Source organism: Bos grunniens, chromosome 11 (genome assembly GCF_055505025.1).
Source record: "Bos grunniens cultivar Pamir isolate PY7600 chromosome 11, Bosgru_T2T1.0, whole genome shotgun sequence".
NCBI lineage: Eukaryota > Metazoa > Chordata > Mammalia > Artiodactyla > Bovidae > Bos > Bos grunniens.
Window position 1 is genome coordinate 94,569,932 of NC_141175.1, and position 16,108 is coordinate 94,586,039.

The following is a 16,108-nucleotide window of genomic DNA, read 5'->3' on the forward strand; positions in this document are numbered from 1 at the left end:
AAAGGAATCAATTACAGGGTGTGGCTCCCAAGTGAGGAAGCATTTCCAGAAGGCAGCCAAGACACTTTGTCTCAGTGCAACGTGCTTGCATCTCTGACCTTGAGAGTTTCAGGGGGAGTATTTTAACTTTAATATCAAGAAGTCTTTTTACCTGTACTTTTGCATATATCAAACGTGCTAATTAGGAAAGTACTTATCTTCTCCTTAAAGTAGGTTTCTTAAGGACATGTATTTGGCACTATTGGTTCAGCAAGAATTATTGTATGTACTTGAAAGTAACAAAACTGTACTTCTTTAAAAATATCTCTGGTTCAGATGTGTTGCCAGTGCAGCCCGGCCTCCCCCCACTCCCATTAGTTCTGATTAGGGAGGTTTGATGCCTGTCACTGAGTGTAATCTGGACCTTCCTTTGTGAGTCATTCCTTCTCTCATTTTCTCAGAGCAAATACAAATCGCCCATCAAATGACAAGTGAAGGCACAGGGGAGGCAAGGGGAGGGAAATCAGAGCCGAAATCTGTTAGCTATTTGGAGTAATTGGTTATTTGCTGTGTTTGCTGGTTGGGAAGCAGAGCACATACTTTACGGTCTCTCCTGTTACGGGGGCTGGAGTCACCCGCCGATATTGGATCCTCGTTGCCGGAGCCCTTGGCTCCGGGCGCCTTTCCCCTGCTTGGCATTCCTGTGGTCTCCTCGGGGGTGCACCCTCCTCCCTCGATGCGCACTGCAGGGGGGACAGCCCAGGGTGAGACTTGTCTGGCAAACTCCAGGGCCTCCTCAGGGAGGAAGAGACCCTAGCCCCCTCCCAGAAGCCCTCCCTGCCTCCCCCCGCCCCATACTTCCTTCTTCCCAAGAGGTCTTTTTCCTGGTCCACAAGGGACCTGTTTTCCTACTCAAAGGAAAAAGATTCATCTCTTCCCAGAGGGAAATTCTTGGCTTTCCTTGAAATCTACAGGACAGGAAGTTCTCTCTGAGGTCTAATTTAATGCCTTCCTACCCCTGATGGTCCTGTCATCATCCCTGCCCCCTCACTCCCCAGCCTGGGTCCAAACAGTGCTTGGAAGTTGGTTCAGTGCTCACCGCTGAGTACAAATGCCCCAAAGGAGCTTATCAACCTGCCCAGTGACGTGAGCACCTCTCTTACGTTCACGGAGGCATGGGAAACCAGCTTGAATTAGCAGCAAGTTCAAAATATAGAATATTTGGAAAGTGATATGACTTTGTGTATGAAAACTCACACAGTAACTAGAAAGCAGGTTGACTTTGGCACATAGTAGGCTCCCCCAAAATACTTTTAAAATTGAATTTAAGATAGCTAAGATTAGTGTCTGTAGTTTGATGAATGCTTCTGCAGCCCTGGGAAGGCCTTCAAAAATAGTTTTTCTCTTAAGTAGCTGGTTGGAACTTTTGTTAAGCAAAACTGTCTACATAAGCAGAATGAAGGTAAGACAAGCTTTTGCCCAGGCCTTGTTGGAATCATCACAGATTCTGAGTTAGCCATGTCTCATTGTTTTCTTCACAGGTTTGAAGACTCTGATTGTCTTTCATTCACCCTACTGGATAGATTCCATTTGTTTGGGCTTTCTACATGGGTTATGGGGTGATGTTGTCCTTGGAGGACTAAGTCATGGGCCCACATACATACCTTAGGCTTCTGAATTTGGAAAGACATTTCCCACAAGTCTCCCACCTCACTTGGGCCCTCCATCTGGAACAGGCCAATAGTCAAATTGTCAGGTCCTGACCCTTTTCTGTTCACCATCTGCTTGACTGCCAGATTTCGGGCACACTTTTCCACTGGGCCTTTTGGAAGCAGTTCAGCATTTTGGTTAAAGGTCTTCCTTTCCCTCCCACTTCTGCTGGTCCAGCTTGAAGTCAGAGTAAGCAGAGTAATGATCCCTCGACAGACATGGAGGCAGAACTGCAGGGAGTGTCAACACGAGGCTGAAGGCCCAGTGCTCCACTTGTGGAAACAATTAAGGGATTCTTTTTGTCATGAGAGTGTAGAGTTCGGCAGAATCAACATGGTGGCTGGCTGTGGGCATATGTCTTTGTGGTTTTGAGGGGCATGAAAAGCTTAGTGTGCGTGGGGTGGGGTAGGTTCTGAGTTGGGTGTTGCACGTCTAGGGGTTTGCTGGTTTACATGTAGGTGTGAGCCCTTGTCCATTACATCTGTGCTTGTATTAATGTGTATGTGAGCAGATGGACTCAGTTTAGTTTTGAAATCTTAGGACGTTAATTAAAGAACTAGACAATCATCATCTCATCATTCCAGTTCTGCAGATATTGAGCTATGGGGAAACAGCACCGGGGGTCAAACTGGTGATGTTGACAATATCAATAAGAGCATTGATCATGGTCAACTTTAGAGGTCAACTTCGCAGACATCATCTCAAAGCCTACACTAATCCCAGTGTTGGGTTCTTACGTTACGACCTTGATGATAATGATTTGTGCTAATGCAGAAATTCTTTTCAACACCATCTAGGATGGCTACCTTCTGGTTGACATAGGCAATGAAGGCCTGTTTTAAAAAATGGACTTCTTTTTTAGAGGTAGGTGTATAGTTCCCTATAGTGACCCCAAGGTATGGCATTGTAACCTGGGTGATGAAGGAATTTGACCACAGGCTCTTGTATTTGATTTAACTGGTCATCCAGGGGAGAGAACACAAGTGATATCCTCTGTCCTCCTCAACTCTCCTAACATCACAGAGTCAGGCTTAGAATGACTGTTGTCAACTTTGCCATCCATATTCATGAAATGCATTAGGCTTATTGAATGAAAATGGGAGATTAAACGTTCTGACTGTGCCGTGCTGATTTGGGTCTTCAGAGGGATTAGGGTGCCCATTAGACTGGATCAAGCTTGGAGAAGCAAGTCTTTGTTACATGGCTCTGGTTGCTCAGGAACTGAATGTTGGCTATTAGCTGAAACTGGAGAGGCTGCCAGTCTGTGCCTTGATCAGACTTACTTGTTCAGCGGGCTGAAGGGTGAAGGACTCTGAACCTTGGGCACAGGGAGATAAAGCTCTGATGGCCAGACTTCTTGATGAAGCCTGAGATGACACTTTAACAATCAAGCCTTTTGCATTTGTTTTTCCTCCTTTCCATGTTCCAAGACTAGATGCTTAGCTCTTGCAAAATGAGGTCAAGAGCACACTTGGAATTAGAAAACGTATGACCATTTCCCTTTTGGAGCTTGGAATTATGGAGCCTTCCACAGAGGGTTGCTTGGCTTTGGTGCATCTGGGATAATAAGACATGGGAGGACTCTCCTGTTTCTGTGGGGCTCATTCTTATGTGGGGGCTAACTTCTTCTTGGGCTTCTTGAGGAAGGGAAAGAAGACATGGTCATGAAGTAACTCCATCAGAAGCCAGGTTAGTGAAATAGCAGGGATGATATTTTCAAGTCACATCTGTGAGAGTGTTGAAAATATGACTATTTTTCTGTAATTCAACTTAATCTGTCTTTTGAGCTCACATTTTTCCTGGCAGAAAAGTCATAGTAATTCTTCAACCATTTAGGTTTAAGCTTTAGTTAGTTTTGGATTTTTCTCCCTTGTCCTTACCCCTGGGAAACAGCTAAATTCTGGGTTGAGCTTCCATAATGTCATGACCTCCACACGAAGGGGCCCCTGGTCACTAGTGTGTGTGCACCCTGGATCTACTGGGCACACAGACCATACAGACACTGTCTCATTATCTCGACCAGAAGGCCCTTTCAGGTATCCTGGCTTCCTCTCTTTGCTGCCTTTCAAGCCTTTCTGGGGAGCATGGTATCATATGACAGCTTCTTTGTGACTCTGGGGTCTACAGGATGTGATGAGGACTCCTTCAGGCTCTCTCTCCCATGACACCCATGCAGCCATCTGTCAAAGGCCACAAGCCCCAATTTCTCTGGCAGTTTTTGAATGGTTGCTACTTATCAGATCCCCAAAGTTTAGGAGAGGTCTCTTCCATGTATACTTTGAGCTAACCTATGGGGGAAGATATGGGTATGCCTTATCAGAAGTCACCACAAATTTTAAAGAAGATGTGGTACACATATACAACGGAGTATTATTTAGCCACTAAAAAGAATGAAATAGTACCATTTGTAGCAACATGGATGGGCCTAGAGGGTGTCATACTGAGTGAAATAAGTCAGACAGAGAAGGACAAATATCACATGACATCCCTTGTATGTGGAATCTAAAGCTGTCAGAACTTACACAGGACTGGGAAACAGAGTCTTGGAGGGCACAGACAGAAACTTGTGCACCAGGACTCAGGAGAAAGGAGCAGTGACTTCACAAGAGACTGACCCAGACTTGCCTGTGAGTGTCTGGGAGTCTCCAGCAGAGGTGTGGGTCAGTGGTGGCCTGCTGCAGGGTTGGGGGCACTGAGTGTAGCAGTGCCTGCATGGGACCTTCTGAAGGAGGTCACCATTATCTTTATTACCTCCACCATAGTTTGGCTGCAGCTAAATAGCAGGGAGGAAACACAGATCCACCCATCAACAGAAAATTGGATTAAAGATTTAGTGAGCATGGCCCCGCCCATCAGAACAAGACCCAGTTTCCCCCTCAGTCAGTCTCTTCCATCAGAAAGCTTCCATAACCCTCTTATCCTTCTCTATCAGGGGTCAGACAGACTGAAAACCACAATCACAGAAAACTAACCAATCTAATCACATGGACCACAGCCTTGTCTAACTCAATGAAACTATGAGCCATGCCGTGTAGGGCCACCCAAGACAGACGGGTCATGGTGGAAAGTTCTGACAAAATGTGGTCCAGTAGAGAAGGGAATGGCAAACCACTTCAGTATTCTTTCCTTGAGAACCCCATGAATAGTATGAAAAGGGGAAAAAAGGACACTGAAAGATGAACTCCCCAGGTCGGTAGGTGCCCAGTATGCTACTGGAGATCAGTGGAGAAATAACTCCAGAAAGAATGAAGGGATGGAGCCAAAGCAAAACCAACACCTAGTTGTGGAAGTGACTGGTGATGGAAGCAAGGTCTGATGCTGTAAAGAGTGATATTGCATAGGAACCTGGAATATTAGGTCCATGAATCAAGGCAAATTGGAAGTGGTCAAACAGTGGATGACAAGAGTGAACGTTGACATTCTAGGAATCAGTGAACTAAAATGGACTGAAATGGGTGAATTTAACTCAGATGACCATTGTATCTACCACTGTGGGCAAGAATCCCTTAGAAGAAATGGAGTAGCCATCATAGTCAACAAAAGAGTCCGAAATGCAGTACTTGGATGCAATCTAAAAAACGACAGAATGATCTCTGTTCGTTTCCAAGGCAAACCATTCAATATAATGGTAATTCAAGGCTATGCCCCAACCACTAATGCTGAAGAAGCTGAAGATGAATGGTTCTATGAAGACATACAAGGCCTTCTAAATACCCAAAAAAGATATCCTTCTCATTATAGGGGACTGGAATGCAAAAGTAGGAAGTCAAGAAACACTTGGAGTAACAGGCAAATTTGGCCTTGGAGTAAAAAATGAACAGGGCAAAAGCTAATAAAGTTTTGCCAAGAGAATGCACTGGTCATAGCAAACACCCTCTTCCAACAACACAAGAGAAGACTCTACACATAGACATCACCAGATGGTCAACACCAAAATCAGATTGATTATATTCTTTGCAGCCAAAGATGGAGAAGCTCTATACAGTCAGCAAAAACAAGACTGAGAGCTGACTGTGGCTCAGATCATGAACTCCTTATTGCCAAATTCAGACTTAAATTGAAGAAAGTAGGGAAAACCACTAGACCAATCAGGTATGACCTAAATCAAATCCCTTATGATTATACAGTGGAAGTGAGAAATAGATTTAAGGAACTAGATCTGATAGATAGAGTGCCTGATGAACTATGGACAGAGGTTTGTGACATTGTACAGGAGACAGGGATCAAGACCATCCTCAAGAAAAAGAAATGCAAAAAAGCAAAATGGCTGTCTGAAGAGGCCTTACAAATAGCTTTGAAAAGGAGAGAAGCAAAAAACAAAGGAGAAAAAGAAAGATATACCCATTTGAATGCAGAGTTCCAAAGAATAGCAAGGAGAGATAAGAAAGCCTTCCTCAGTGATCAGTGCAAAGAAACAGAGGAAAAGAATAGGCTGGGAAAGACTAGAGATCTCTTCAAGAAAATTAGCGATACCAAGGGAACTTTTCATATAAACATGGGCTCGATAAAGGACAGAAATGGCATGGACCTAACAGAAGCAGAAGATATTAAGAAGAGGTGGCAGGAATACACAGAAGAACTGTACAAAAAAGATCTTCACAACCCAGATAATCATGATGGTGTGATCACTCACCTAGAGCCAGACATCCTGGAATGAAAAGTCAAGTGGGTCTTAGGAAGCATCACTAGGAACAAAGCTAGTGGAGGTGATGGAATTCCAGTTGAGCTATTTCAAATCCTGAAAGATGATGCTGTGAAGGTGCTGCACTCAATACACCAGCAAATTTGGACAACTCAGCAGTGGCCACAGGACTGGAAAAGGTCAGTTTTCATTCCATCCCAAAGAAAGGCAATGCCAAAGAATGCTCAAACTACCGCACAATTGCACTCATCTCATATGCTAGCAAAGTAATGCTCAAAATTCTCCAAGCCAGGCTTCAACAATATGTGAACCATGAATTTGCAGATGTTCAAGCAGGTTTTAGAAAAGGCAGAGGAACCAGAGATCAAATTGCCAACATCCACTGGATCATCAAAAAAGCAAGAGAATTCCAGAAAAACATCTATTTCTGCTTTATTGACTATGCCAAAGCTTTGACTGTGTGGATCACAATAAACTATATAAAATTCTGAAAGAGATGCGAATATCAGACCATCTGACCTGCCTCTTGAGAAATCTGTATGCAGGTCAAAAGCAACAGTTAGAACTGGATATGGAACAACAGACTGGATCCAAATCGGGAAAGGAGTATGTCAAGGCTGTATATTGTCACCTTGCTTATTTAACTTATATGCAGAGTACATCATGAGAAACACTGGGCTAGATGAAGCACATGGGAAGGCAATGGCACCCCACTCTAGTACTCTTGCCTCGAAAATCCCATGGATGGAGGAGCCTGGAAGGCTGCAGTCCATGGGGTTGCTGAGGGTCGGACACGACTGAGTGACTTCACTTTCACTTTTCACTTTCATTCATTGGAGAAGGAAATGGCAACCCACTCCAGTGTTCTTGCCTGGAGAATCCCGGGAACGGTGGAGCCTGGTGGGCTGCCATCTATGGGGTTGCACAGAGTCAGACACGACTGAAGTGACTTAGCAGCAGCAGCAGCAGATGAAGCACAAGCTGGAATCAAGATTGCCGGGAGAAATATCAATAACTTCAGATATGCAGATGACACCACCCTTATGGCAGAAAGTGAAGAAGAACTAAAGAGCTTCTTGATGAAAGTGAAAGAGGAGAGTGAAAAAGTTGGCTTAAAGCTCAACATTCATAAAACTAAGATCGTGTTATCTGGTCCCATTACTTCAATGCAAATAGATGGGGAAACAGTGTCAGACTTTATTTTTGGGGGCTTCAAAATCACTGCATATGGTTACTGCAGCCATGAAATTAAAAGATGCTTACTCCTTGGAAGGAAAGTTATGACCAACCTAGACAGCACATTAAAAAGCAGAGACATTACTTTGCCAACAAAGGTCTGTCTAGTCAAGGCTATGGTTTTTCCAGTAATCATGTATGGATATGAGAGTTGGACTATAAAGAAATGTGAGTGCTGAAAAATTTATGCTTTTGAACTGTGGTGCTGGAGAAGACTCTTGAGAGTCCCTTGGCCTGCAAGGAGATCCAACCCATGCATCCTAAAGGAAATCAGTCCTGAATATTCATTGGAAGGACTAATGTTGAACCTGAAACTCCAATACTTTGGCCACCTGATGTGAAGAGCTGACTCATGTGAAAAAACTCTGATGCTGGGAGGGATTGGGGGCAGGAGGAGAAGGGGACGACAGAGGATGAGAAGGTTGGATGGCATCCTGAGGACATGAGTTTGAGTAAACTCTGGGAGTTGGTAATGGATAGGGAGGCCTGGTGTGCTGCAGTCCATGGGGTTGCAAAGAGTCAGACACAACTGAGCCACTGAACTGAAAAAAAAGATACAAATGAACTTACAGAGACTCAACAGAGACTCACAGACTTAGTAAAGGAACCTATGGTTCCTGGGGGAAAGTGATAGTTAGGGAGTTTGGGATAGTCATGTACTTACTGCTATATTTCAAATAGATAACCAACAAGGACTTATTTATAGCACATGGAACTCTGTTCAATGTCATGTGGCAGCCTGGATGGGAGGGAAGTTTGGGGGAGAACGGATGCATGTATATGGCTGAGTCCCTTCACTATTCACCGGAAAACTATCACATCGTTGTTAATTGGCTATACCCTTATGGCAGAAAGTGAAGAGGAACTAAAAAGCCTCTTGATGAAGGTGAAAGAGGAGAGTGAAAAAGTTGGCTTAAAGCTCAACAGTCAGAAAACTAAGATCATGGCATCTGGTCTTATCACTTCATGGCAAATATATGGGGAAACAAGTGGAAACAGTGTCAGACTTTATTTTTTTGGGGCTCCAAAATCACTGCAGATGGTGACTGCAGCCATGAAATTAAAAGACGCTTACTCCTTGGAAGGAAACTTATGACCAACCTAGATAGCATATTGAAAAGCAGAGACATTACTTTGCCAACAAAGGTCCATCTAGTCAAGGCTATGGTTTTTCCAGTGGTCATGTATGGATGTGAGAGTTGGACTGTGAAGAAAGCTGAGTGCCAAAGAATTGATGCTTTTGAACTGTGGTGTTGGAGAAGACTCTTGAGAGTCCCTTGGACTGCAAGGAGTTCCAACCAGTCCATTCTGAAAGAGATCAGCCCTGGGATTTCTTTGGAAGGAATGATGCTAAAGCTGAAACTCCAGTACTTTGGCCACCTCATGCGAAGAGTTGACTCATTGGAAAAGACTCTGATGCTGGGAGGGATTGGGGGCAGGAGGAAAAGGGGATGACAGAGGATGAGATGGCTGGATGGCGTCACCGACTTGATGGACGTGAGTCTGAGTGAACTTCGGGAGATGGTGATGGACAGGGAGGCCTGGAGTGCTGCGATTCATGGGGTCGCAAAGAGTCGGACACAACTGAGCCACTGAACTGAACTGAATACAACATAAAAAATTAAAAAAACAAAAACAAAACTGTGAACTCTAGATATTTAAGAGATCTAATCTTAATTTTGAGCAGCTTATTCATTTAAAAAGAGGAAAGATTGAAATATACATTAATAACAAAGCAAAAATATGAAAAAAGTCCTCACAAATCTCTGGTTCTTGCTTCCTCTCCCTCTCTATACTGTCATCTCTTCTGTGTATAGTGTGAGAAGGGCTGAAAAGAACATCCTTTTAAACCTATTTTTTTTAATGGCACATTATCTGCTTTAGGAAATTTAAAAGCCAAGGGTCCAGCCTTCCCACCCCTGGCTGTTTAGGCATTCATATATCCATCAAATATTTACTGGCCTCTAGATACATGCCAGGTAATGTTCTAAGGATTGAGGACATAGTGTTAAAAAAGATAGAGATCTCTGCCATTATGGGACATAATAAACAAGAACCTAAAAAAAATATATGGAGTGAGTGCCTGATGATGATAATTACTAGGGAGAAAAAGTTAGGAAGGGAGAATGAGAATTGCTGGGAGATGGATCATGATTTAAAATAAGGTGAGTAAGGAGGGTAAAACAGATCATATTTAGTCAAGACTTGAAGGACGTGATGAAGTGACCCATGGCTCCATCTGTGGGAGGAATTGAGTTCCTCATGGGAGGAGCCTGAGAGTGCTGGCAAGGTTCATGGACTGGGTGGGCCATTGGGGTGGGAACAGCATGAGTGAGGAAGAAATGGGAGGACATGAGATGCGGGAGGTGTGAGGGGCTGGTATAGCTTGCTGTTGTAAGGCCTTTGGCCTTATTCTGGGTGAGTTGGCAAATCATTGGAGGGATTTGCTCAGAGAGGCGACGTGTTCTGATGTGTGTGGCTATTGTGTTGAGAATAGATTTTGGGGCAAGAGAGAAAGCAGAGAGGCCAGTTAGGAGACTGTTGCGATAGGTCCCGGTGATGGGGACTGGGGCCATAGTGATCAGGGAGAAGCGGTCTGGTTCCAAATGTGTACTGAAGGGGGTGCCAATAGGATTTGATGATGGATGGAATGTGGGGCATGAGGAAGAGGCCAAAGTGACTGTTGGGGTTTTGGTTCAAGCATCTGGAAGGAAGGAGTTGTACTTGCTTCTATGAGGAAGACTGTAGAAGGAGCAGGTGGCTGGGGGTGATTAGGAACTGGATTCTGGAGATGGTACGTTCAAGAAGCTTATTAGATGTCCAGTTGGAGATGTTAAATAGGCTGCTGGAGTTCAGAGGAGTCATGCAGGTTGGAGAGAGTCATGTTGGGTTCCTCAGTGTATATGTTATTAAAGACACCAGACTCCAGGAGAATTCCGGGGGTTGAGAGTGGGTGGGGAAGAAAAGAGGTCTGAGCATGGAGCTCTGGGCCACTCAAGTGATCAGAGCTCAGGTGACAAGGAGGAATCAGCAGAAATTGAGATGGTATGGCCAGTAGGGTGGGAGGACCACGGCTATAATGCTCTGTAAGGCAAAGGGAGCCTCCCAGCCAGACATCATTTTAAGCCAGAAGACAGAGGAGTGACTGCCTACATCAGATACTACTGCTGGTTGACTAATGAGGCCTGAGTCCTCGGTGACCTTGACAGCCATGTTTTGGTGGCGCAGAGAATGGAAAAACAAGAATTAGAGACATGTGTAGACAACTGTAGATGTTTTTCTGTAAAAGGGGAAAGAAGATGAGAACCAAAATTGGGATTCGAGAGTTTTCTTTTTAAATAATGGAAACTAGTGTTACATATAACACCAGTGGGAACGATCCAGGAGAAAAGGAAGTGTGATGACAAGGAGAGGGTGAAGAAGATCACGTCCTTGAGGGGATCAGAAGGCATGAGTGCAGGGGTAGCCTTGGGTCAGGGTGCAAGTGGAGTCACTTCATAAGCAGGAGGGAAGACAGGTGCGATGCCAGTATTGGTGCGCTTGTGGAGCGGTGGGGTGGTCTCTTCTGATGCTTCTGTTTTAAAAGAAAGAGGAAGCAGGGTCACTGCCACAGAGTGATGACAAGGAGGAGGTGTGAGAGGGCTGGGCAGAAAGGAGAAGATATGGAGAGCTGGTGTGTTCCGAGGAAGGAGAGCAAAGACCCAGGGAGCTGAGATGGAGTGGATGGCAACACTGGGCCCCTTTGAGGCTGTTACACGAGCTTGGAGTGAGACCAGCCTCTGGTTTGCTCTTTTTCAGCTGCATTGGATGTGATGGGAAAGAGCTGGGTTTAAACCTAGGTTGGGTTGGCCAGAAATATAGTGGAACAAGAGAGGGCCCAGGGAACTTACAAGTGGGGGAGGGCAAAGGGGCGAAATATAAACCAGCTAGGATGTAAATTATGATTCTGCAACACGTATGATTTCTGTCAAGAATGAGGGCAAGTGGAAGAGGATTTCCCTGTGGGATGCAGGATAAAAAGGGGACGAAAGCCACTGAGCAGCCAGTCAGCTGGGTTCACCAGGGGTTAGGAAGGTCACTGGCTCTGCTTCTCACCAGTGTGCTTAAGGAGAACCAGCCATAGAAATCACCTGGAACTTGGAGGAAGGAGGAAATTACAGCTGAGAGTTCTTGGGGAAAGTTGAGTGTGGTAAGACTTAGGTCCTGTTTGGTGGTCAATTGCTAGTTCTTCAAAATTTTTTTAAACTCTGATTTCTGCTTTTGTTCTTCTTTTAGAGGTTATCTGCTTGTGTTTTATCATCTGTTCTTTTTTATTTTAACAGCTTTTTTTGAGATAATCCACATATACACAAACCCCTATTTAAGTGTGCAATTTAGTGGTTTTTAGTTTATTAACAGAGTTGGGCACCCATCATCAATTTCAGAATGTTTTCAGTTATTCCAAAAAGAAATAATGCACCCCAAGAGCAATTGTCTCCCATTTTCTCCCAACCATTAATCTACTTTTTGTCTCTATGGGTTTGCTTATTCTGGACATTTCATGTAAATGAAATTATGAAATATGTGGTCTTCTGTGATTAACTTCTTTTATTTAGCATAACATTTTCAAGGTTTATCCATGTTGTTGCATCTATCAGTTCTTCATTGCTTTTTATTATCAAATAATGTGCCATTGTTTGGGTGCATCACATTTTCTTTTCATTGATAGACATTTGGATTGTTTCTACTTTGGGACTTTTATGAATAATGCTGCTATGAACATTCATGTATGAGTTTTTGTGTGGACATAAGTTTTCATTTTTCTTGGAGGAGAATTCCTGGGTCATATGGTAGCTCTCCGTTTAATCTTTTGAGGAGCTGCCACCCTGGTTTTTAAAGTGACTGCAATACTTTAAATTTCTACCAGAAGTAAACGAGGGTTCTGGTTTCTCCACATCTTCATGAACACTTTTTATTATCTGACTTTTTGGTTATAGGCGTCCTAGTGGTGTGAAATGTTCTTTCATTGTGGTTTCTATTTGCATTTCCTTGATGGCTAACGATGTTGAGCATCTCTTTGTGTGCTTATTAGCCATTTGTATAACTTCTCTTGAGGAATGTCTATTTTAATCCACGGCTCATTTTTATTGAGTTGTTTGTCTTTTGATTTTTGGACTGTATGAGTTTTCTATATATTCTGTTTATAAATCCTTTATCAGATACACACAGGCATATATTTTCTCCTGTGAATTATCTTTTCATTTTCTTGGTGGTATGTTTTGAAATATCCTGTTGTTCTTTATTTTCAAAAGGTTTCAGTTTTTAAATTATGTAAGGAATACATGTACACAATCAAAAATTATAAAACTTTAAGTGATACACAAAATAAAAGAAATAAATAAAACATTTGTAATTTTATCATTCACAGATAATTGCTGTGAACATTTGGGGTTAGATCTTTTAACTAAAAAGAATTCTCATTATTCAGTTTTTAACCTTTTGCAAATCTCATCAGCTGTGAATAACTTTTCATGTCAGTAAACATGTTTACAACATCATTTTTTGTTGTTGTACAAGTTTTAATCACATGGATGTACAATTTACCCCAATAAGTTCCTTATTGTCAGATGCTTAAATTGCTTTTCCCTGTTAAAAGTGTAGTAAGTCTTTATACATATCTCCCTTCTTTGAATAGACTTCTAGAATTGGAGTGAGGGATCACAGTGTAGGCACATTTTTAGGGCTATAGGAGCATGCAGCTAGATTGCCTTCTGGAGAGATTGTGGCCAGCTATGCTCCTGCAGTCAGGGAGAGAGCCAGTCCTTGGCCAGAAGCTAACCTGCTCCACATAAAACAGACAGTAATGTTGTTGGTAACACTAAGTGCTAGGCACTGTCTAAGCACTTTATACATATGACTCATTATTCCTCACAATAACTCTATCAAATTGGTACTAGTATTTTTCCATTTTACAGATTAGACACTCGAGGCACCGAGAAGTTTTGTCCAAGCTCACACAATTAGGAGTGACAGGATTTGAACACTGTGAGATCCAGACTCCTTTCTGGAAGAAAGCCTGGTACTGTTAAGTACAATGCTGGCTGTTGCTTGAAGATAGTCTTTGTAATGCAAAGAAAGTTCCCTTTTATTCTTAATTCATGAGAGTTTCATTTAGAAATAACTGAAGAATTTAACAACGTCTCACATCCCCTTCATTTTTGCCTATTATAGATCACAGATTGGCAAACTTTGTCTTAAATGGCCAGATAGTAAATATTTTAGGTTTGGGGTCATAGGGTCTCCATCACAGCTACTCAGCTCTGCTGTTATAGTTCAGAGGCAGCTACAGGCAATATGTAAATGACAAAGCCAAGTGGCTGGCTGCTGGGCCATAGTTTGCAAATTTCTGTTATAGATGATCATTTGGGTTTTCTGTCTTTGCTTATTCATACTGAGTCACTCCTGCCTTCTGGAATAATCCAACCTGACCATGCCAGATATACCGCTGCAATCTATTCATTAGTATTTTTATCTAGGATCTTTACCTCGTGATTCAGGAATGGGACTGATTTGTGTGTGTGTGTGTGTGTGTGTCCTGGTCAGGCTTCACAAAATGAATGGAGGAAATTCATCTTTTTTCTGTGCTGTGCAGTGATCATTTTTTTCTTTGAAAGACTGATAGAAACTGCCTCCAAAGAAACCACCTTGGTCTGAAGTCTTGGAGGTAGTTCTCTGAGATCTCTTCTGCTTTCAGAAAGTTATCTCTTCATATTTCCTATTACATTTGAATCAATTTTGGCAGTTTGTATATTTTTTAGAAAGTTACCTACTTCATCTAGATTTTCCAAGGTTTTTCCACTGATTTGGGTGTAGCAAATCTCTTAATATTTTTATTCTCTCCATAATATCTTTTTATTTGATCTTATTCCTAATGGTGTACCTACTTTTTAACATTAGATTTGATAAATAATCTAATGTTTGTTTTATTGGCCTTTTTGAAAGTTTGCTCTGGGATTTGATTATCAGTTACAATATCCTCCATAATTCTACTCATCATTTTCAAATTTTGATCTTCCTATTTTCCTTTTTCTAACTTTTAAAATTATCAGATTATTTATTTTCATTCTTTTTGTATAAGAGCAAGAATATTTAAGACTGAATTTTCCTTTGAGTACAGACTTAGCTACTAAATTTTAAGGCATAGCCCTCTTACTGTTGGTATTTTCTAAGGACCTGTGATTTTAGTTTTGTTTTTTTGTTTGACTCAGAAAAGTTTTAAGAATACATCTTTAAATTTCTGAAAGGTTGGGATTTTTGAGTTTCTCATTCGTTTCTAGTTTTATTATTACATTGAGATCAGAGAGTGTGACTGATAATGGATTTATTCCTTGGACTTTATTGACATTTGCTTTGTGGCTTTTAATGTTTTTGAAGTGCTCCAATGGTACTGGACAAGAAGGTATAAGTTCTGTTTTTGGAATACATGGTGTTTGTCTATTTAAATGACACTGTTAATCATATTACTCAGATTCTCTGTTTCCATATTTTTCTTTTTAAAAATTTACTTGGTTTTTCAAGACTGAGGGAAATGTAATAACTTTCCCACAACTATTGTGTTGCTGTCATTTCTTTGTACAAAACACACTGGTTGTTGTCTGTTTATGCCTGACTCTGAGCCTGAGTCATAAAGGCAAATCTTGAAGTATCTGATCTTGGGAAGAAAAGATAGACTTAGGAGGAAGCAAACAGCTAACGTGAATTCCATTGTGACCACTCCTACCTCTGTGTACATATTTGCCTGTGTGTTAGCGTGTGTACTTTGTGGTGTGGGGGGTATATGTGCATTTCAGCATATATGTGTCTCTTGGGCATGAGTGTGTAAATATGTTCTTTCATGTGTCAGTGATTGTATGAGTTTGATATGTGTGTGTGTTTATGTTTATTCATCCATCATCTCTTTTATTCAAATTGGACTTAAAACATCAGGACTGGTGTCTGCCTTGCTGGCTTTTTTGAGAGTGGTTACAACTCTGAAAGCTCTGCTACTCTGTATCTTAACCCCTCTGAACCTCTTTTCCCCTCTCTGGCTGCAGAAGATCCTTCTGGTAAGTTGGTCAGACAGAGACTCTCTGTAGACTCAGTGTGGCTCTGGCGTCCACTAGTGTTGTGTGTCTGGGTACCACGTTCTGGCCACACAGGCGATGCTAGGGCCATACTTCCAGAATGGGTCGAGACTCTGAGAACCTCACTTCACCCTCTCCCCACTCTACCTGTTCACGTTCCATTGGCCTGCCTCCATCTTGGGTCACCCTTGAAAACCTAGAGCTGGATGGGCTAGGCATTGGTTTAAAGGGAGCACCAGCATTCCCGGAAACTCATGATGGAATTCAGTTCGTTTTATAGAATCAGAGCAGGCTCCTGGGAGATCCCTTAGTTGACCGCCTCATACAGAGGAGGAAAGCAGGCCCCAGAATGGGCTTCCTGATGCCTTGTCCAGTGCCCTTCCCATGGAACTGGGTGAGCTTTACTGGAACCAACAGCACAGACCCAGGGCCTGGGCCT

The 16,108-nt window shown here is 42.5% G+C and overlaps 1 protein-coding gene across 23 annotated transcripts in view; it reads left to right on the forward strand.

Annotated features, from left to right (window-relative positions):
• Positions 1-16,108, forward strand: part of DYSF (dysferlin) — a 225,180-nt gene that overhangs the window by 173,003 nt on the left and 36,069 nt on the right. The window lies entirely within an intron of this gene.